Genomic DNA, 20,689 nt, shown 5'->3' on the forward strand with positions numbered 1-20,689 from the left:
TGGAGAGGGGTAGTAGGAGTGGGTTATGTGTGTTGGGAATCTGGAGAGGGGAAGTAGCAGTGAGTTACGTGATTTGGGAATCTGGAGTGGGGAAGTAGAAGTGGGTTATTTGAGGTGGGACTCTGAAGAGGGGAAGTAGCAGTAGGTTATGTGTGTTGGGAATCTGGAGAGGGGAAGTAGCAGTGAGTTACGTGATTTGGGAATCTGGAGTGCGGAAGTAGTAGTGGGTTATTTGAGGTGGGAATCTGGAGAGGGGAAGTAGCAGTGGGTTATGTGAGGTGGGAATCTGGAGAGGGGAAGTAGCAGTGGGTTATGTGTTTTGGGAATCGGGATAGGGGAAGTAGCAGTAGGTTATTTGAGGTGGGAATCTGGAGAGAGGAAGAAGCAGTGGGTTATGTGGGGTGGGAATCTGGAGAGGGGTAGTAGGAGTGGGTTATGTGTGTTGGGAATCTGGAGAGGGGAAGTAGCAGTGAGTTATGTGAGGTGGGAATCTGGAGTGGGGAAGTAGTAGTGGGTTATGTGAGGTGGGAATCTGGAGAGGGGAAGTAGCAGTGGGTTATTTGAGGTGGGAATCTGGAGAGGGGAAGTAGCAGTAGGTTATTTGAGGTGGGAATCTGGAGAGAGGAAGCAGCAGTGGGTTATGTGGGGTGGGAATCTGGAGAGGGGTAGTAGGAGTGGGTTATGTGTGTTGGGAATCTGGAGAGGGGAAGTAGCAGTGAGTTATGTGAGGTGGGAATCTAGAGAGGGGAAGTAGCAGTGGGTTATGTGGGGTGGGAATATGGAGAGGGGTAGTAGGAGTGGGTTATGTGTGTTGGGAATCTGGAGAGGGGAAGTAGCAGTGAGTTATATGAGGTGGGAATCTGGAGAGGGGAAGTAGCAGTGAGTTATATGAGGTGGGAATCTAGAGAGGGGAAGTAGCAGTGGGTTATGTGAGGTGGGAATCTGGAGAGGGGAAGTAGCAGTGGGTTATGTGAGGTGGGAATCTGGAGAGGGAAAGTAGCAGTGGGTTATGTGTGTTGGGAATCTGGATAGGGGAAGTAGCAGTAGGTTATTTGAGGTGGTGATCTGGAGAGAGGAAGAAGCAGTGGGTTATGTGGGGTGGGAATCTGGAGAGGGGTAGTAGGAGTGGGTTATGTGTGTTGGGAATCTGGAGAGGGGAAGTAGCAGTGAGTTATGTGAGGTGGGAATCTGGAGTGGGGAAGTAGTAGTGGGTTATTTGAGGTGGGAATCTGGAGAGAGGAAGAAGCAGTGGGTTATGTGGGGTGGGAATCTGGAGAGGGGTAGTAGGCGTGGGTTATGTGTGTTTGGAATCTGGAGAGGGGAAGTAGCAGTGAGTTATGTGAGGTGGGAATCTAGAGAGGGGAAGTAGCAGTGGGTTATATGAGGTGGGAATCTGGAGAGGGGAAGTAGCAGTGGGTTATGAGAGGTGGGAATCTGGAGAGGGAAAGTAGCAGTGGGTTATGTGTGTTGGGAATCTGGATAGGGGAAGTAGCAGTAGGTTATTTGAGGTGGGAATCTGGAGAGAGGAAGAAGTAGTGGGATATGTGGGGTGGGAATCTGGAGAGGGGTAGTAGGAGTGGGTTATGTGAGGTGGGAATCTGGAGAGGGGAAGTAGCAGTGGGTTATGTGAGGTGGGAATCTGGAGAGGGAAAGTAGCAGTGGGTTATGTGTGTTGGGAATCTGGATAGGGGAAGTAGCAGTAGGTTATGTGTGTTGGGAATCTGGAGAGGGGAAGTAGCAGTGAGTTATGTGAGGTGGGAATCTGGAGTGGGGAAGTAGTCGTGGGTTATTTGAGGTGGGAATCTGGAGAGGGGAAGTAGCAATGGGTTATGTGAGGTGGGAATCTGGAGAGGGGAAGTAGCAGTGGGTTATGTGAGGTGGGAATCTGGAGAGGGAAAATAGCAGTGGGTTATGTGTGTTGGGAATCTGGATAGGGGAAGTAGCAGTAGGTTATTTGAGGTGGGAATCTGGAGAGAGGAAGAAGCAGTGGGTTATGTGGGGTGGGAATCTGGAGAGGGGTAGTAGGAGTGGGGTATGTGTGTTGGGAATCTGGAGAGGGGAAGTAGCAGTGAGTTACGTGATTTGGGAATCTGGAGTGGGGAAGTAGAAGTGGGTTATTTGAGGTGGGACTCTGAAGAGGGGAAGTAGCAGTGGGTTATTTGAGGTGGGAATCTGGAGAGGGGAAGTAGCAGTAGGTTATTTGAGGTGGGAATCTGGAGAGAGGAAGCAGCAGTGGGTTATGTGGGGTGGGAATCTGGAGAGGGGTAGTAGGAGTGGGTTATGTGTGTTGGGAATCTGGAGAGGGGAAGTAGCAGTGAGTTATGTGAGGTGGGAATCTAGAGAGGGGAAGTAGCAGTGGGTTATGTGGGGTGGGAATATGGAGAGGGGTAGTAGGAGTGGGTTATGTGTGTTGGGAATCTGGAGAGGGGAAGTAGCAGTGAGTTATATGAGGTGAGAATCTGGAGAGGGGAAGTAGCAGTGAGTTATATGAGGTGGGAATCTAGAGAGGGGAAGTAGCAGTGGGTTATGTGAGGTGGGAATCTGGAGAGGGGAAGTAGCAGTGGGTTATGTGAGGTGGGAATCTGGAGAGGGAAAGTAGCAGTGGGTTATGTGTGTTGGGAATCTGGATAGGGGAAGTAGCAGTAGGTTATTTGAGGTGGTGATCTGGAGAGAGGAAGAAGCAGTGGGTTATGTGGGGTGGGAATCTGGAGAGGGGTAGTAGGAGTGGGTTATGTGTGTTGGGAATCTGGAGAGGGGAAGTAGCAGTGAGTTATGTGAGGTGGGAATCTGGAGTGGGGAAGTAGTAGTGGGTTATTTGAGGTGGGAATCTGGAGAGAGGAAGAAGCAGTGGGTTATGTGGGGTGGGAATCTGGAGAGGGGTAGTAGGCGTGGGTTATGTGTGTTTGGAATCTGGAGAGGGGAAGTAGCAGTGAGTTATGTGAGGTGGGAATCTAGAGAGGGGAAGTAGCAGTGGGTTATATGAGGTGGGAATCTGGAGAGGGGAAGTAGCAGTGGGTTATGAGAGGTGGGAATCTGGAGAGGGAAAGTAGCAGTGGGTTATGTGTGTTGGGAATCTGGATAGGGGAAGTAGCAGTAGGTTATTTGAGGTGGGAATCTGGAGAGAGGAAGAAGTAGTGGGATATGTGGGGTGGGAATCTGGAGAGGGGTAGTAGGAGTGGGTTATGTGAGGTGGGAATCTGGAGAGGGGAAGTAGCAGTGGGTTATGTGAGGTGGGAATCTGGAGAGGGAAAGTAGCAGTGGGTTATGTGTGTTGGGAATCTGGATAGGGGAAGTAGCAGTAGGTTATGTGTGTTGGGAATCTGGAGAGGGGAAGTAGCAGTGAGTTATGTGAGGTGGGAATCTGGAGTGGGGAAGTAGTCGTGGGTTATTTGAGGTGGGAATCTGGAGAGGGGAAGTAGCAATGGGTTATGTGAGGTGGGAATCTGGAGAGGGGAAGTAGCAGTGGGTTATGTGAGGTGGGAATCTGGAGAGGGAAAATAGCAGTGGGTTATGTGTGTTGGGAATCTGGATAGGGGAAGTAGCAGTAGGTTATTTGAGGTGGGAATCTGGAGAGAGGAAGAAGCAGTGGGTTATGTGGGGTGGGAATCTGGAGAGGGGTAGTAGGAGTGGGGTATGTGTGTTGGGAATCTGGAGTGGGGAAGTAGCAGTGAGTTATGTGAGGTGGGAATCTAGAGAGGGGAAGTCGCAGTGGGATATGTGAGGTGGGAATCTGGAGAAGGGAAGTAGCAGTGGGTTATGAGAGGTGGGAATCTGGAGAGGGAAAGTAGCAGTAGGTTATTTGAGGTGGGAATCTGGAGAGAGGAAGAAGCAGTGGGATATGTGGGGTGGGAATCTGGAGAGGAGTAGTAGGAGTGGGTTATGTGTGTTGGGAATCTGGAGAGGGGAAGTAGCAGTGAGTTATGTGAGGAGGGAATCTTGAGTGGGGAAGTAGTAGTGGGTTATTTGAGGTGGGAATCTGGAGAGGGGAAGTAGCAGTGGGTTATGTGTGTTGGGAATCCGGAGAGGGGAAGTAGCAGTGAGTTATGTGAGGTGGGAATCTGGAGTGGGGAAGTAGTAGTGGGTTATTTGAGGTGGGAATCTGGAGAGGGGAAGTAGCAGTGGGTTATGTGAGGTGGGAATCTGGAGAGGGGAAGTAGCAGTGGGTTATGTGAGGTGGGAATCTGGAGAGGGAAAGTAGCAGTGGGTTATGTGTGTTGGGAATCTGGATAGGGGAAGTAGCAGTAGGTTATTTGAGGTGGGAATCTGGAGAGAGGAAGAAGCAGTGGGTTATGTGGGGTGGGAATCTGGAGAGGGGTCGCAGGAGTGGGTTATGTGTGTTGGGAATCTGGAGAGGGGAAGTAGCAGTGAGTTATGTGAGGTGGGAATCTCGAGTGGGGCATTAGTAGTGGGTTATTTGAGGTGGGAATCTGGAGATGGGAAGTAGCAGTCGGTTATGTGTGTTGGGAATCTGGAGAGGGGAAGTAGCAGTGAGTTATGTGAGGTGGGAATCTAGAGTGGGGAAGTAGTAGTGGGTTATTTGAGGTGGGAATATGGAGAGGGGAAGTAGCAGTGGGTTATGTGACGTCAGAATCTGGAGAGGGGAAGTAGCAGTGGGTTATGTTAGGTGGGAATCTGGAGAGGGAAAATAGCAGTGGGTTATGTGTGTTGGGAATCTGGATAGGGGAAGTAGCAGTAGGTTATTTGAGGTGGGAATCTGGAGAGAGGAAGAAGCAGTGGGTTATGTGGGGTGGGAATCTGGAGAGGGGTAGTAGGCGTGGGTTATGTGAGGTGGGAATCTGGAGAGGGGAAGTAGTAGTGGGTTATGTGAGGTGGGAATCTGGAGAGGGAAAGTAGCAGTGGGTTATTTGAGGTGGGAATCTGGAGAGAGGAAGAAGCAGTAGGATATGTGGGGTGGGAATCTGGAGGGGCGTAGTGGGAGTGGGTTATGTGTGTTGGGAATATGGAGAGGGGAAGTAGCAGTGAGTTATGTGAGGTGGGAATCTGGAGTGCGGAAGTAGTAGTGGGTTATTTGAGGTGGGAATCTGGAGAGGGGAAGTAGCAGTGGGTTATGTGTGTTGGGAATCTGGAGATGGGAAGTAGCAGTGAATTATGTGAGGTGGGAATCTGGAGTTGGGAAGTAGTAGTGGGTTATTTGAGGTGGGAATCTGGAGAGGGGAAGTAGCAGTGGGTTATGTGAGGTGGGAATCTGGAGAGGGGAAGTAGCAGTGGGTTATGTGAGGTGGGAATCTGGAGAGGGGAAGTAGCAGTGGGTTATGTGTGTTTGGAATCTGGATAGGGGAAGTAGCAGTAGGTTATTTGAGGTGGCAATCTGGAGAGAGGAAGAAGCAGTGGGTTATGTGGGGTGGGAATCTGGAGAGGGGTAGTAGGCGTGTGTTATGTGAGGTGGGAATCTGGAGAGGGGAAGTAGTAGTGGGTTATGTGAGGTGGGAATCTGGAGAGGGAAAGTAGCAGTCAGTTATGTGTGTTGGGAATCTGGATAGGGGAAGTAGCAGTGGGTTATGTGTGTTGGGAATCTGGAGAGGGGAAGTAGCAGTGAATTATGTGAGGTGGGAATCTGGAGTGGGGAAGTAGTAGTGGGTTATTTGAGGTGGGAATCTGGAGAGGGGAAGTAGCAGTGGGTTATGTGAGGTGGGAATCTGGAGAGGGGAAGTAGCAGTGGGTTATGTGAGGTGGGAATCTGGAGAGGGAAAATAGCAGTGGGTTATGTGTGTTGGGATTCTGGATAGGGGAAGTAGCAGTAGGTTATTTGAGGTGAGAATCTGGAGAGAGGAAGAAGCAGTGGGTTATGTGGGGTGGCAATCTGGAGAGGGGTAGTAGGCGTGGGTTATGTAAGGTGGGAGTCTGGAGAGGGGAAGTAGTAGTGGGTTATGTGAGGTGGGAATCTGGAGAGAGGAAGAAGCAGTAGGATATGTGGGGTGGGAATCTGGAGAGGGGTAGTGGGAGTGGGTTATGTGAGGTGGGAATCTGGAGAGGGAAAGTAGCAGTGGGTTATGTGTGTTGGGAATCTGGATAGGGGAAGTAGCAGTAGGTTATTTGAGGTGGGAATCTGGAGAGAGGAAGAAGCAGTGGGTTACGTGTGTTGGGAATCTGGAGAGGGGAAGTAGCAGTGTGTTATGTGAGGTGGGAATCTAGAGTGGGGAAGTAGTAGTGGGTTATTTGAGGTGGGAATCTGGAGAGGGGAAGTAGCAGTGGGTTATGTGTGTTGGGAATCTGGAGAGGGGAAGTAGCAGTGAGTTATGTGAGGTGGGAATCTGGAGTGGGGAAGTAGTAGTGGGTTATTTGAGGTGGGAATCTGGAGAGGGGAAGTAGCAGTGGGTTATGTGAGGTGGGAATCTGGAGAGGGGAAGTAGCAGTGGGTTATGTGAGGTGGGAATCTGGAGAGGGGAAGTAGCAGTAGGTTATTTGAGGTGGCAATCTGGAGAGAGGAAGAAGCAGTGGGTTATGTGGGGTGGGAATCTGGAGAGGGGTAGTAGGCGTGGGTTATGTGAGGTGGGAATCTGGAGAGGGGAAGTAGTAGTGGGTTATGTGAGGTGGGAATCTGGAGAGGGAAAGTAGCAGTCAGTTATGTGTGTTGGGAATCTGGATAGGGGAAGTAGCAGTGGGTTATGTGTGTTGGGAATCTGGAGAGGGGAAGTAGCAGTGAATTATGTGAGGTGGGAATCTGGAGTGGGGAAGTAGTAGTGGGTTATTTGAGGTGGGAATCTGGAGAGGGGAAGTAGCAGTGGGTTATGTGAGGTGGGAATCTGGAGAGGGGAAGTAGCAGTGGGTTATGTGAGGTGGGAATCTGGAGAGGGAAAATAGCAGTGGGTTATGTGTGTTGGGATTCTGGATAGGGGAAGTAGCAGTAGGTTATTTGAGGTGAGAATCTGGAGAGAGGAAGAAGCAGTGGGTTATGTGGGGTGGCAATCTGGAGAGGGGTAGTAGGAGTGGGCTATGTGTGTTGGGAATCTGGAGAGGGGTAGTAGGAGTGAGTTATGTGAGGTGGGAATCTAGAGAGGGGAAGTCGCACTGGGTTATGTGAGGTGGGAATCTGGAGAGGGGAAGTAGCAGTGGGTTATGTGAGGTGGGAATCTGGAGAGGGAAAGTAGCAGTGGGTTATGTGTTTTGGGAATCTGGATAGGGGAAGTAGCAGTAGGTTATTTGAGTTGGGAATCTGGAGAGAGGAAGAAGCAGTGGGATATGTGGGGTGGGAATCTGGAGAGGGGTAGTAGGAGTGGGTTATGTGTGTTGGGAATCTGGAGAGGGGAAGTAGCAGTGTGTTATGTGAGGTGGGAATCTAGAGTGGGGGAGTAGTAGTGGGTTATTTGAGGTGGGAATCTGGAGAGGGGAAGTAGCAGTGGGTTATGTGTGTTGGGAATCTGGAGAGGGGAAGTAGTAGTGGGTTATTTGAGGTGGGAATCTGGAGAGGGGAAGTAGCAGTGGGTTATGTGTGTTGGGAATCTGGAGAGGGGAAGTAGCAGTGAGTTATGTGACATGGTAATCTGGAGTGGGGAAGTAGTAGTGGGTTATTTGAGGTGGGAATCTGGAGAGGGGAAGTAGCAGTGGGTTATGTGTGTTGGGAATCTGGAGAGGGGAAGTAGCAGTGAGTTATGTGAGGTGGGAATCTGGAGTGGGGAAGTAGTAGTGGGTTATTTGAGGTGGGAATCTGGAGAGGGGAAGTAGCAGTGGGTTATGTGAGGTTGGAATCTGGAGAGGGGAAGTAGCAGTGGGTTATGTGAGGTGGGAATCTGGAGAGGGAAAGTAGCAGTGGGTTATGTGTGTTTGGAATCTGGATAGGGGAAGTAGCAGTAGGTTATTTGAGGTGGCAATCTGGAGAGAGGAAGAAGCAGTGGGTTATGTGAGGTGGGAATCTGGAGAGGGGAAGTAGTAGTGGGTTATTTGAGGTGGGAATCTGGAGAGGGGAAGTAGCAGTGGGTTATGTGTGTTGGGAATCTGGAGAGGGGACGTAGCAGTGAGTTATGTGACATGGTAATCTGGAGTGGGGAAGTAGTAGTGGGTTATTTGAGGTGGGAATCTGGAGAGGGGAAGTAGCAGTGGGTTATGTGTGTTGGGAATCTGGAGAGGGGAAGTAGCAGTGAGTTATGTGAGGTGGGAATCTGGAGTGGGGAAGTAGTAGTGGGTTATTTGAGGTGGGAATCTGGAGAGGGGAAGTAGCAGTGGGTTATGTGAGGTTGGAATCTGGAGAGGGGAAGTAGCAGTGGGTTATGTGAGGTGGGAATCTGGAGAGGGAAAGTAGCAGTGGGTTATGTGTGTTGGGAATCTGGATAGGGGAAGTAGCAGTGGGTTATGTGTGTTGGGAATCTGGAGAGGGGAAGTAGCAGTGAGTTATGTGAGGTGGGAATCTGGAGAGGGGAAGTAGCAGTGGGTTATGTGAGGTGGGAATCTGGAGAGGGGAAGTAGCAGTGGGTTATGTGAGGTGGGAATCTGGAGAGGGAAAATAGCAGTGGGTTATGTGTGTTGGGAATCTGGATAGGGGAAGTAGCAGTAGTTTATTTGAGGTGGGAATCTGGAGAGAGGAAGAAGCAGTGGGATATGTGGGCTGGGAATCTGGAGAGGGGAAGTAGGAGTGAGTTATGTGTGTTGGGAATCTGGAGAGGGGAAGTAGCAGTGAGTTATGTGAGGTGGGAATCTAGAGAGGGGAAGTCGCAGTGGGTTAAATGAGGTGGGAATCTGGAGAGGGGAAGTAGCAGTGGGTTATGTGAGGTGGGAATCTGGAGAGGTAAAGTAGCAGTAGGTTATTTGAGGTGGGAATCTGGAGAGAGGAAGAAGCAGTGGGATATGTGGGGTGGGAATCTGGAGAGGGGTAGTAGGAGTGGGTTATGTGAGGTGGGAATCTGGAGAGGGGAAGTAGCAGTGGGTTATGTGAGGTGGGAATCTGGAGAGGGAAAGTAGCAGTGGGTTATGTGTGTTGGGAATCTGAATAGGGGAAGTAGCAGTAGGTTATGTGTGTTGGGAATCTTGAGAGGGGAAGTAGCAGTGAGTTATGTGAGGTGGGAATCTGGAGTGGGGAAGTAGTAGTGGGTTATTTGAGGTGGGAATCTGGAGAGGGGAAGTAGCAGTGGGTTATGTCAGGTGGGAATCTGGAGAGGGGAAGTAGCAGTGGGTTATGTGAGGTGGGAATCTGGAGAGGGAAAATAGCAGTGGGTTATGTGTGTTGGGAATCTGGATAGGGGAAGTAGCAGTAGGTTATTTGAGGTGGGAATCTGGAGAGAGGAAGAAGCAGTGGGTTATGTGGGGTGGGAATCTGGAGAGGGGTAGTAGGAGTGAGTTATGTGTGTTGGGAATCTGGAGAGGGGAAGTAGCAGTGAGTTATGTGAGGTGGGAATCTAGAGAGGGGAAGTCGCAGTGAGTTATGTGAGGTGGGAATCTGGAGAGGGGAAGTAGCAGTGGGTTATGTGAGGTGGGAATCTGGAGAGGGAAAGTAGCAGTAGGTTATTTGAGGTGGGAATCTGGAGAGAGGAAGAAGCAGTGGGATATGTGGGGTGGGAATCTGGAGAGGGGTAGTAGGAGTGGGTTATGTGTGTTGGGAATCTGGAGAGGGGAAGTAGCAGTGAGTTATGTGAGGTGGGAATCTGGAGTGGGGAAGTAGTAGTGGGTTATGTGAGGTGGGAATCTGGAGAGGGGAAGTAGCAGTGGGTTATGTGTGTTGGGAATCTGGAGAGGGGAAGTAGCAGTGAGTTATGTGAGGTGGGATTCTGGAGTGGGGAAGTAGTAGTGGGTTATTTGAGGTGGGAATCTGAGAGGGGAAGTAGCAGTGGGTTATGTGAGGTGGGAATCTGGAGAGGGGAAGTAGCAGTAGGTTATTTGAGGTGGGAATCTGGAGAGAGGAAGAAGCAGTGGGTTATGTGGGGTGGGAATCTGGAGAGGGGTTGCAGGAGTGGGTTATGTGTGTTGGGAATCTGGAGAGGGGATGTAGCAGTGAGTTATGTGAGGTGGGAATCTGGAGTGGGGAAGTAGTGGGTTATTTGAGGTGGGAATCTGGAGAGGGGAAGTAGCAGTGGGTTATGTGTGTTGGGAATCTGGAGAGGGGAAGTAGCAGTGGGTTATGTGAGGTGGGAATCTGGAGAGGGAAAATAGCAGTGGGTTATGTGAGGTGGGAATCTGGAGTGCGGAAGTAGCAGTGGGTTATTTGAGGTGGGAATCTGGAGAGAGGAAGAAGCAGTGGGTTATGTGGGGTGGGAATCTGGAGAGGGGTAGTAGGCGTGGGTTATGTGTGTTTGGAATATGGAGAGGGGAAGTAGCAGTGAGTTATGTGAGGTGGGAATCTAGAGAGGGGAAGTAGCAGTGGGTTATGTGAGGTGGGAATCTGGAGAGGGGAAGGAGTAGTGGGTTATGTGAGGTGGGAATCTGGAGAGGGAAAGTAGCAGTGGGTTATGTGTGTTGGGAATCTGGATAGGGGAAGTAGCAGTAGGTTATTTGAGGTGGGAATCTGGAGAGAGGAAGAAGCAGTGGGATATGTGGGGTGGGAATCTGGAGAGGGGTAGTAGGAGTGGGTTATGTGTGTTGGGAATCTGGAGAGGGGAAGTAGCAGTGAGTTATGTGAGGTGGGAATCTGGAGTGGGGAAGTAGTAGTGGGTTATTTGAGGTGGGAATCTGGAGAGGGGAAGTAGCAGTGGGTTATGTGTGTTGGGAAGCTGGAGAGGGGAAGTAGCAGTGAATTATGTGAGGTGGGAATCTGGAGTGGGGAAGTAGTAGTGGGTAATTTAGGTGGGAATCTGGAGAGGGGAAATAGCAGTGGGTTATGTGAGGTGGGAATCTGGAGAGGGGAAGTAGCAGTGGGTTATGTGAGGTGGGAATCTGGAGAGGGAAAATAGCAGTGGGTTATGTGTGTTGGGAATCTGGATAGGGGAAGTAGCAGTAGGTTATTTGAGGTGGGAATCTGGAGAGAGGAAGAAGCAGTGGGTTATGTGCGGTGGGAATCTGGAGAGGGGTAGTAGGAGTGGGTGATGTGTGTTGGGAATCTGGAGAGGGGAAGTAGCAGTGAGTTATGTGAGGTGGGAATCTAGAGAGGGGAAGTCGCAGTGGGTTATGTGAGGTGGGAATCTGGAGAGGGGAAGTAGCAGTGGGTTATGTGAGGTGGGATTCTGGAGAGGGAAAGTAGCAGTGGGTTATGTGTGTTGGGAATCTGGATAGGGGAAGTAGCAGTAGGTTATTTGAGGTGGGAATCTGGAGAGAGGAAGAAGCAGTGGGATATGTGGGGTGGGAATCTGGAGAGGGGTAGTAGGAGTGGGTTATGTGAGGTGGGAATCTGGAGAGGGGAAGTAGCAGTGTGTTATGTGAGGTGGGAATCTGGAGTGGGGAAGTAGTAGTGGGTTATTTGAGGTGGGAATCTGGAGAGGGGAAGTAGCAGTGGGTTATGTGAGGTGGGAATCTGGAGAGGGAAAGTAGCAGTGGGTTATGTGTGTTGGGAATCTGGATAGGGGAAGTAGCAGTAGGTTATTTGAGGTGGGAATCTGGAGAGAGGAAGAAGCAGTGGGTTATGTGGGGTGGGAATTTGGAGAGCGGTCGTAGGAGTGGGTCATGTGTGTTGGGAATCTGGAGAGGGGAAGTAGCAGTGAGTTATGTGAGGTGGGAATCTGGAGAGGGGAAGTAGCAGTGGGTTATGTGAGGTGGGAATATGGAGAGGGGAAGTAGCAGTGGGTTATGTGAGGTGGGAATCTGGAGAGGGAAAATAGCAGTGGGTTATGTGTGTTGGGAATCTGGATAGGGGAAGTAGCAGTAGGTTATTTGAGGTGGGAATCTGGAGAGAGGAAGAAGCATTGGGTTATGTGGGGTGGGAATCTGAAGAGGGGAAATAGCAGTGTGTTATGTGAGATGGGAATCTGAAGAGGGGAAGTAGCAGTGGGTTATGTGAGGTGGGAATCTGGAGAGGGGAAGTAGCAGTGGGTTATGTGTGTTGGGAATCTTGAGGGGGGAAGTAGCAGTGAGTTATGTGAGGTGGGAATCTAGAGAGGGGAAGTAGCAGTGGGTTATTTGAGATGGGAATCTGAAGAGGGGAAGTAGCAGTGGGTTATGTGAGGTGGGAATCTGGAGAGGGAAAGTAGCAGTGGGTTATGTGTGTTGGGAATCTGGATAGGGAAAGTAGCAGTAGGTTATTTGAGGTGGGAATCTGGAGAGAGGAAGAAGCAGTGGGTTATGTGGGGTGGGAATCTGGAGAGGGGTAGTAGGAGTGGGTTATGTGTGTTGGGAATCTGGAGAGGGGAAGTAGCATTGAGTTATGTGAGGTGGGAATCTGGAGTGGGGAAGTAGTAGTGGGTTATTTGAGGTGGGAGTCTGGAGAGGGGAAGTAGCAGAGGGTTATGTGAGGTGGGAATCTGGAGAGGGGAAGTAGCAGTGGGTTATGTGAGGTGGGAATCTGGAGAGGGAAAATAGCAGTGGGTTATGTGATGTGGGAATCTGGAGAGGGGAAGTAGTAGTGTGTTATGTGAGGTGGGAATCTGGAGAGGGAAAATAGCTGTGGGTTATGTGAGGTGGGAATCTGGAGAGGGGAAGTAGCAGTGGGTTATGTGAGGTGGGAATCTGGAGAGGGAAAATAGCAGTGGGTTATGTGAGGTGGGAATCTGGAGAGGGGAAGTAGCAGTGGGTTATGTGGGGTGGGAATCTGGAGAGAGGTAGTAGGAGTGGGTTATGTGTGTTGGGAATCTGGAGAGGGGAAGTAGCAGTGGGTTATGTGAGGTGGGAATCTGGAGAGGGGAAGTAGCAGTGGGTTATGTGAGGTGGGAATCTGGAGAGGGGAAGTAGCAGTGGGTTATGTGAGGTGGGAATCTGGAGAGGGAAAGTAGCAGTGGGTTATGTGTGTTGGGAATCTGGATAGGGGAAGTAGCAGTAGGTTATTTGAGGTGGGAATCTGGAGAGGGGAAGTAGCAGTGGGTTATGTGAGGTGGGAATCTGGAGAGGGGAAGTAGCAGTGGGTTATGTGAGGTGGGAATCTGGAGAGGGGTAGTAGGAGTGGGTTATGTGTGTTGCGAATCTGGAGAGGGGAAGTAGCAGTGAGTTATGTAGGTGGGAATCTGGAGTGGGGAAGGAGTAGTGGGTTATTTGAGTTGGGAATCTGGGGAGGGGAAGTAGCAGTGGGTTATGTGAGGTGGGAATCTGGAGAGGGGAAGTAGCAGTGGGTTATGTGAGGTGGGAATCTGGAGAGGGAAAATAGCAGTGGGTTATGTGATGTGGGAATCTGGAGAGGGGAAGTAGTAGTGTGTTATGTGAGGTGGGAATCTGGAGAGGGAAAATAGCAGTGGGTTATGTGAGGTGGGAATCTGGAGAGGGGAAGTAGCAGTGCGTTATGTGAGGTGGGAATCTGGAGAGGGAAAATAGCAGTGGGTTATGTGAGGTGGGAATCTGGAGAGGGGAAGTAGCAGTGGGTTATGTGAGGTGGGAATCTGGAGAGGGAAAATAGCAGTGGGTTATGTGAGGTGGGAATCTGGAGAGGGGAAGTAGCAGTGGGTTATGTGAGCTGGGAATCTGGAGAGGGAAAATAGCAGTGGGTTATGCGAGGTGGGAATCTGGAGAGGGGAAGTAGCAGTGGGTTATGTGAGGTGGGAATCTGGAGAGGGAAAATAGCAGTGTGTTATGTGAGATGAGAATATGGAGAGGGGAAGTAGCAGTGGGTTATGTGAGGTGGGAATCTGGAGTGGGGAAGTAGTAGTGGGTTATTTGAGGTGGGAATCTGGAGAGGGGAAGTAGCAGTGGGTTATGTGAGGTGGGAATCTGGAGAGGGGAAGTAGCAGTGGGTTATGTGAGGTGGGAATCTGGAGAGGGAAAATAGCAGTGGGTTATGTGATGTGGGAATCTGGAGAGGGGAAGTAGTAGTGTGTTATGTGAGGTGGGAATCTGGAGAGGGAAAATAGCAGTGGGTTATGTGAGGTGGGAATCTGGAGAGGGGGAGTAGCAGTGGGTTATGTGAGGTGGGAATCTGGAGAGGGAAATAGCAGTGGGTTATGTGAGGTGGGAATCTGGAGAGGGGAAGTAGCAGGGGGGTATGTGGGGTGGGAATCTGGAGAGGGAAAATAGCAGTGGGTTATGCAAGGTGGGAATCTGGAGAGGGAAAATAGCAGTGGGTTATGTGATGTGGGAATCTGGAGTGGGGAAGTAGTAGTGGGTTATTTGAGGTGGGAATCTGGAGAGGGGAAGTAGCAGTCGGTTATGTGAGGAGGGAATCTGGAGAGGGGAAGTAGTAGTGTGTTATGTGAGTTGTTAATCTGGAGAGGGAAAATAGCAGTGGGTTATGTGAGGTGGGAATCTGGAGAGTGGAGGTAGCAGTGGGTTATGTGAGTTGTTAATCTGGAGAGGGAAAATAGCAGTGGGTTATGTGAGGTGGGAATCTGGAGAGGGGAAGTAGCAGTGGGTTATGTGAGGTGGGAATCTGGAGAGGGAAAATAGCAGTGGGTTATGCGAGGTGGGAATCTGGAAAGGGGAAGTAGCAGTGGGTTATGTTAACAGTGATAGCATGTTATGAAAGGTGTAGCTCTATCTGGGCTCCAGTGTAGGGACGGGGTGGGTCTGGATGTTTATTGTTGTTTTGTTTCTTTTTTATGCAAATGTGAATAACCATATATATATTTTTAAACTATTTTAGAACTCATGTGTGAAACAGAACATCTGCCATGTAATCCTCTCTCCTGTGCTGTAAATGTTAGTGCTCCACACATCCACCTGTTTTTATTGGTCCTTCAAGGGAGTAGCAACGGTATGGGTCTCACCATCGTAAACTGAATTGGCTTATAATTCCCACCTCTAAACTATGTAAATATCCTAGAATGCATGTGTGAAGCAGCACTTCCCTGCATGCAATCCTCTCTCATGTTGTATGTAAACGTTCCTTCACCCTGGGGCTAAAGGAAGGGCAGCTTCTAATGTAGTCTTCCATACAGTAGTTTGAACTTTTCAATCATGTATCCCTACCCCTCCTTTTCTCAATCTTCACATAGTTGAGCTTCTCCCATCAGGACTTGTTTTTTATATGAATCCCCATGTTCATGGTCTGTCATTGCATTGGACGACTACCTGCGTCTTTTTATCAGTCCGCGCCTTATTGACATGCTCCATTTTGAACCTGAATGACAAACTAGCTTTTAAACAGTATGTCATTTTGAAACACCTTAATAGACTACATGCTAGGTTGCAGCTTACAAATAAAGGGCCCGATTCATGGAGGTAATTGCGTGGAGAATATGGAACTTGCGCGCAAACTGTGTGCGTAATCCCGTTCGTCGATCCATGGAATTGAATGCGCAGGATTTTCCTTGGACTTGCGTGGCACGCACGCCCCTGCGGGTGGCCGGGTGCCTTGCGCGAGTCACCCCACAGAGCATGGCTGTGGCTTGCACAGAGGGCGGGAAGGGGGCGGAACAAAAAAAATGGGGAAGAACATGCAAAAAAGTGGGCCTTACGAGAGACGGCCCACAGGCAGTCCATCGCACACCCACTATTGCGCGGAACAATACATATTCAGGTATCCAACCGTGCAACCTCCCGGCAGGAAAATGGCCATGTAAAGCCCTCATACTATCCGCCACCTGAACGCAGGCGTAGAGACACTTGTGCATAGGAATCACTGCGCATAGGTAAAATCGTTGAATTTAGGGGTGCGTACACGCAGCCGGGGTTCTGATCTAATTTAGGGGTGCTCGTACGCAGTGTAGCGGCAGTGGCATAACACAAAATGTGGGGGCCCCCCTGCGAGCCATGATGAGGGGGCCCCCCCAACTCGGCAACAAATCACGGGTCGTGCCACACTCTAAGCCGGCCTAGATTATCACGCTTGTACAATTCGCGTGAACGTGCTGCTGAAGGGGTATGTCGCACACTGCACAAGGAGAAAGATATAAATATGTGTTTTAATGCTATATACAGCACACTTTCTGAGAAGAAGTGGCTAAAAATCCAGAGTGTTTGCCATTGTTTTGTAGGGTAAAACCAATCCAATACATGCAAATCACCAGCAGTGCCCAGGAACATTAATGCGTTGTTACTAAAAATGCCATGCCACATTGAAAACATGTCCCACTGGCTGTTTGTTTGTTTGTTTATTTTATTTTAATATTAATAGTATAGCGCTCCAGACCCAGGGGTAAATGGGCACTTAAGGACAAGTTACAAAGTTACAGTATACAAGCAGTTATACAATTGTGGCGGGAATATGCCATATATGGTATGTACAGGCAGGTAGAAGAAGCATTTCAGATTATGTACAATATAAACAACAAGAACTAAGCTTATTCTATCTAAGGGTTTCCTTCTCCAGTAGCCAGCTAATGACTAATTTTCTGAACAATTGGAAAGATTTGACCAGTTTAATATTCAGTGACAAGGTGTTCCAAAGTTGAGGGGCAAGGACAGTGAAGCTCGAGCCTCCCGCTCTTTTGGCGGTGAATCTGGGCACGATGAGGCTGAGGGTATTAGATGATCTGGTGACTCTTGTGTTGGGTTTAAGAGTGAGTTTGTTAGTCAAGTATTGGGGGGCTAGGTGGTTTAAGGCTTTGTAGGTGAGGCAAAGGGTTTTTAGGTCAATTTTCTGCTGAATGGATAACCATTTGCAAGATATTCTTGTGTGGGAAATGTGCTCCCTCTTGGGAATATTTAGTGCTGCTCTCAGCGCATTGTTTTGGAGGATCTGAAGTTTCTTGATTATAGCTTGGTTGGCACCAAGGTAGAGGCTATTACAGTAGTCAAGTTTAGATTGTATAAGGGCTCTCGCCAGAACGAGGCAACTGTTCTAGATAGGAAAGGTCTACAGGCCCTGATTAATTTTCCCGTGTAGGCGGTGGCTGAGGCAGTCATATTAACTTGTTTGGCGAGGTTGGTATTGGCGTCCAGGTAGAAGCCTAACGTTTTCACGTTCTTCACAACTGGGATGATGTTACCATCTATGGTGAAGTTCGAATAATCGGGGCTGAGTTTCTGTAGATTATTGGGGGACCCGACTAGGAGGAGCTCAGTCTTCTCATCATTCAGACAGAGGCCGTGTGTGGCCATCCATGCCTGAATGATGGCGAAGATTTCGTTAATCCTAGTGTCGCTAGAGTTGTAATTACCAGAGATGGTGAGGAGTATCTGGGTCTCATCTGCGTAGTTGGTGTAGGTGACACCCAGGTGGTCCAGTTTGTCATAGAGGGGCTTCGTAAAGATGTTATAGAGGGTAGGGGAGACGCAGGAACCTTGTGGGACACCACAGGTGATGGGGATGGGGTCAGCTGCAGCCACAGAAGAAAAGACCCTCATGGTTCTGTTGGCTAGGAAGGATTGAATCCACATGACAGCAGGGGGGGAGAAGTGGGCAGCAGAAGAGAGGTGGTTGCAGAGTATTTTGTGGTCAACCAAGTCGAAGGCTGCTGAAAGGTCTAGGAGGAGTAGGATAGCTGCTTTGTTTTTGTCCTTGATGTCATCAATCTGGCTTTTAAGGTCAACAAGGGCAGTTTCCGTTCCATGTTGAGGGCGAAAGCCAGATTGACGCAGGCCTAGCAGTTGATTAGACTCCAAGTAATCCTGGATTTTCAGATAGGCAACTCTGTCGAGGATTTTTAGCAGGAAGGGGACTGTGGTAATAGGCCGTTAATTGGTGGGAATGGCTGGGTCAAGAGACTTTTTTAGGAGAGGGAGAACCCAAGACTGTTTTAGGTTGTTAGGTACAGAATTAGTTGAGAAGGATAGGTTTACTAGTTTGGAGATAAATGGGGCGAGGTCTCGCGCCGCATCTTTGATGATCTGTGCGGGGCAGCTGTCCCCTTTACAATTTGAAGGTTTAAGGGATGCTATGATTTTTTGAGTTTCGGGTATAGTAACCGGTTTAAATGTAAAGCCGGAGGTATTGCTAGTAGGGGTGGGTGTGCTAGGTATGAAGGCGTTGCTGTTTGATAGTTGTAATCTTTTGGATTCGATTTTGTTTTGAAGACCAGTGATTTTGTTAGCTAAGGCATTTTGGATGCTGGTGCACCATGCCTTGTCCTTCATGCAGGTATCGGTTGGAGGATTCAGATTTTCTAATTCCTTCAGGATGGTGAAGAGTTCTTTAGCAGAGGATTGGGCATTGTTTATTCTGACATTATAGGCTTCTTTTTTGGTCCGGATTATCTCCTTCTTGTAGTGGGAAGAAATGGTCGTAAGACTAGCTTTGTTTTCTGCAGAGGGGTTAGTTTTCCATAGGGTTTCCAACTTGGCTTTCTTTTTTCTAAGAGTTTTGAGTTCCGGTGTGTACCAAGGGTTCAGGTGAGCTATAGGCTTACATTTGCGTTGCTTTAATGGGGCAACGGCATCAATAGTGCTAGTTAGGGCATCATTGTAGGAGTCGACCAGAAGGTTAAGGTCGGCGGTGGCTGGGATTGTGTTAAGAAGGGGGAGGATAAGTGGTGCTAGGGTCTCTGTGGTGATATTACGCTTGTTTCTCGTCAGGCAGGCTGGTGCGTAAGGGCGCTGTTTAAGGTTAGGATTGTTTTGGTAGATGTCAAATAATATGAGGAAGTCGTCAGTCCATACAAGAGGTTGTGGGGCTTTGCAGGTGATATTACAGTTGTGGGCTGCAACCCAGTCAATAGTTCTACCTTTCTGGTGGGTAGGTAGAGTAACGACTTGGGTGAAGTCGTGCTCAGATAAGGCATTAGCCAGGGAGGCAGCATGAGAGTCGTTAGGGTCATTAAGCCCTAGGTTAAAGTCTCCTAGAATGATATTTTGGGAGTGGGGCTTGGAATTCTCTGCTATGAGAGAGGTAATGTCTTCCTCGAAGGAGCTTGTGGGGCCTGGAGGCCTGTATATGAGTTGCAGGGTAATGGTGCTCTTAGGGGTAGTTTGTACTTTGATGGTGAGGTGTTCGCAGGATTTAAGCAGGGGGGAGGTGATGAGTCTGACGTCGAGAGAGGACTTGAATATGATTGCTACACCTCCTCCACGAGCGTTAGGTCTATCCGCTCTGAGGATGGAGTAGTTGTCAGGAATGGCGAGAGTGAGGTAGGGACCTGCTGCTTCGTGTAGCCATGTTTCTGTGGTAGCAAAGAAGTCAAGGTCTCCTGAAAGGATAATGTCGGCAATTTCACTGGGGTGGGCTACTAGGGATCTAACGTTGAGTAGTGCCCCTTTTAGAGGTGACGTGTTAGTGGCCTTAACGCTGTCCCTGGTTGTGGACTTGGTCGCCGGTGCGGTAGGCAGCTTGCCAAATGTGGTGGGTAGTCTGGCGCCGAGTCTGTTATTGCGGTCCTGGAGGGTGGGCTTACTTGTGGGGTGGTGAGCCAATGGATTGGGATGGTGAGGTGTGAAGGCAGTGTGGTCAGCTTCGATTATGTTAGGGGTGTTAGGTAGGATATTATTTGGTGTGGCATTAGTTATGGCAGTAGAGTGTTGGAGAGTGAAGTGTGGGAAGGATGGGAGGGAAGGGAGGAAGGGTGTGGGACAGGGGATGGGGTGGTGTCTAGGGCAGCCTAGTTTAGCTAGTCCATTGTTATATGGTATATAACTGTTGCTGCTACATGGAATGCTGTTATTTATGATGCAAAAAGGGAGCATGGTGAGCATGAACCAAGGGAGCATAGTTGGGATTATGCAGTGAGTGGGCAGTTAGTTGTAAGCACAGCAGGGTGCGAAGGAGGGCAGTGCAGTTGCAGTAATTGCAGCGACAAACCTGAGAGCGGAATTACTCCTAAGGTTATGAAGCGGGCAGTTCTAGTCGTGCAACAGCATGTAGGCTTAGGCTAAATTCGGAATGGCTACTATAGTGCAAAAAAGGGCAGTTCTAGTAATGCAATAACATATAGGCATAGGCTAAGTTCCGAGTTACTGCACAATGTAGACCAGTGTAGACACATTATAACATTACAGTAAAGCATGCCAGGCCACATTTAGACTTACCTAGACTGGTTGTGCAAAAATGTCAGTCGAATCAATGACATTCATCAAGAAGAGAGCACACATTGAAGCCTGGGTCTCTGCTGCCTCTAACAACACAGCCAAACTCTTTAAAATCTGTATGGAACTGGTCAATCCTGGTGCGGTCCCCACCTCTCCAGTTCCCTCCCAGACCCTCTGTATGGCTCTGGCCTCTCACTTCTCTGCTAAAACTCAGGAGATCCCGTCCACTATCTCCTCTTCCTCTCCCTCTTCCTCTCTCGGCCCCCCTTTGGCCATCTCTACCTCTCCTCCTCCTTTCTCCTCTTTCTCTCTGACAACACCTGACAAGGTTTCTAGACAAGTCTGATCCATGAAAGTGCTGTCCAAACAGGTGCTCCCCTGCTCCTCCAGACCATCAAGAACCATATTGACACCCTCGCTGCACCCTGGCCAATTTCTGTAATCACTCTTTCACCACTGGAACGTTCCCTCTCCCCTTAAGCACTCCCTTGTGCACCCACTCCTCAACACGCCGTCTGCCGATCCTACTTGTCCGGCAAACTATCGCCCATTCTCCATGACCCCATTCCTGGGCAAACTCTTGGAAAAAAGCTGCCCATTTCCCAGCTTGCTCTCCACATTGAATCTGTTGGTTGTCTCCATGACCATCAGTCTGGCTTCAGAGCTGCCAGAGGCACCAAAACCTCTCTCCTGAACACCCGTGAAGATCTGCTCTCTAACCTGGATTTCAGCATTCCTCCTTTCCTAATCCTCCTTGATCTTTCCTCTACTTTTGACACAATCAACCACGCCATCCTGATAAATCGACTACGTGAGAACCTGCGCATCACGGATC

The sequence above is a fragment of the Ambystoma mexicanum genome, chromosome 5q, assembly GCF_040938575.1.
Source record: "Ambystoma mexicanum isolate Mex_15411 chromosome 5q, UKY_AmexF1_1, whole genome shotgun sequence".
Lineage (NCBI taxonomy): Eukaryota > Metazoa > Chordata > Amphibia > Caudata > Ambystomatidae > Ambystoma > Ambystoma mexicanum.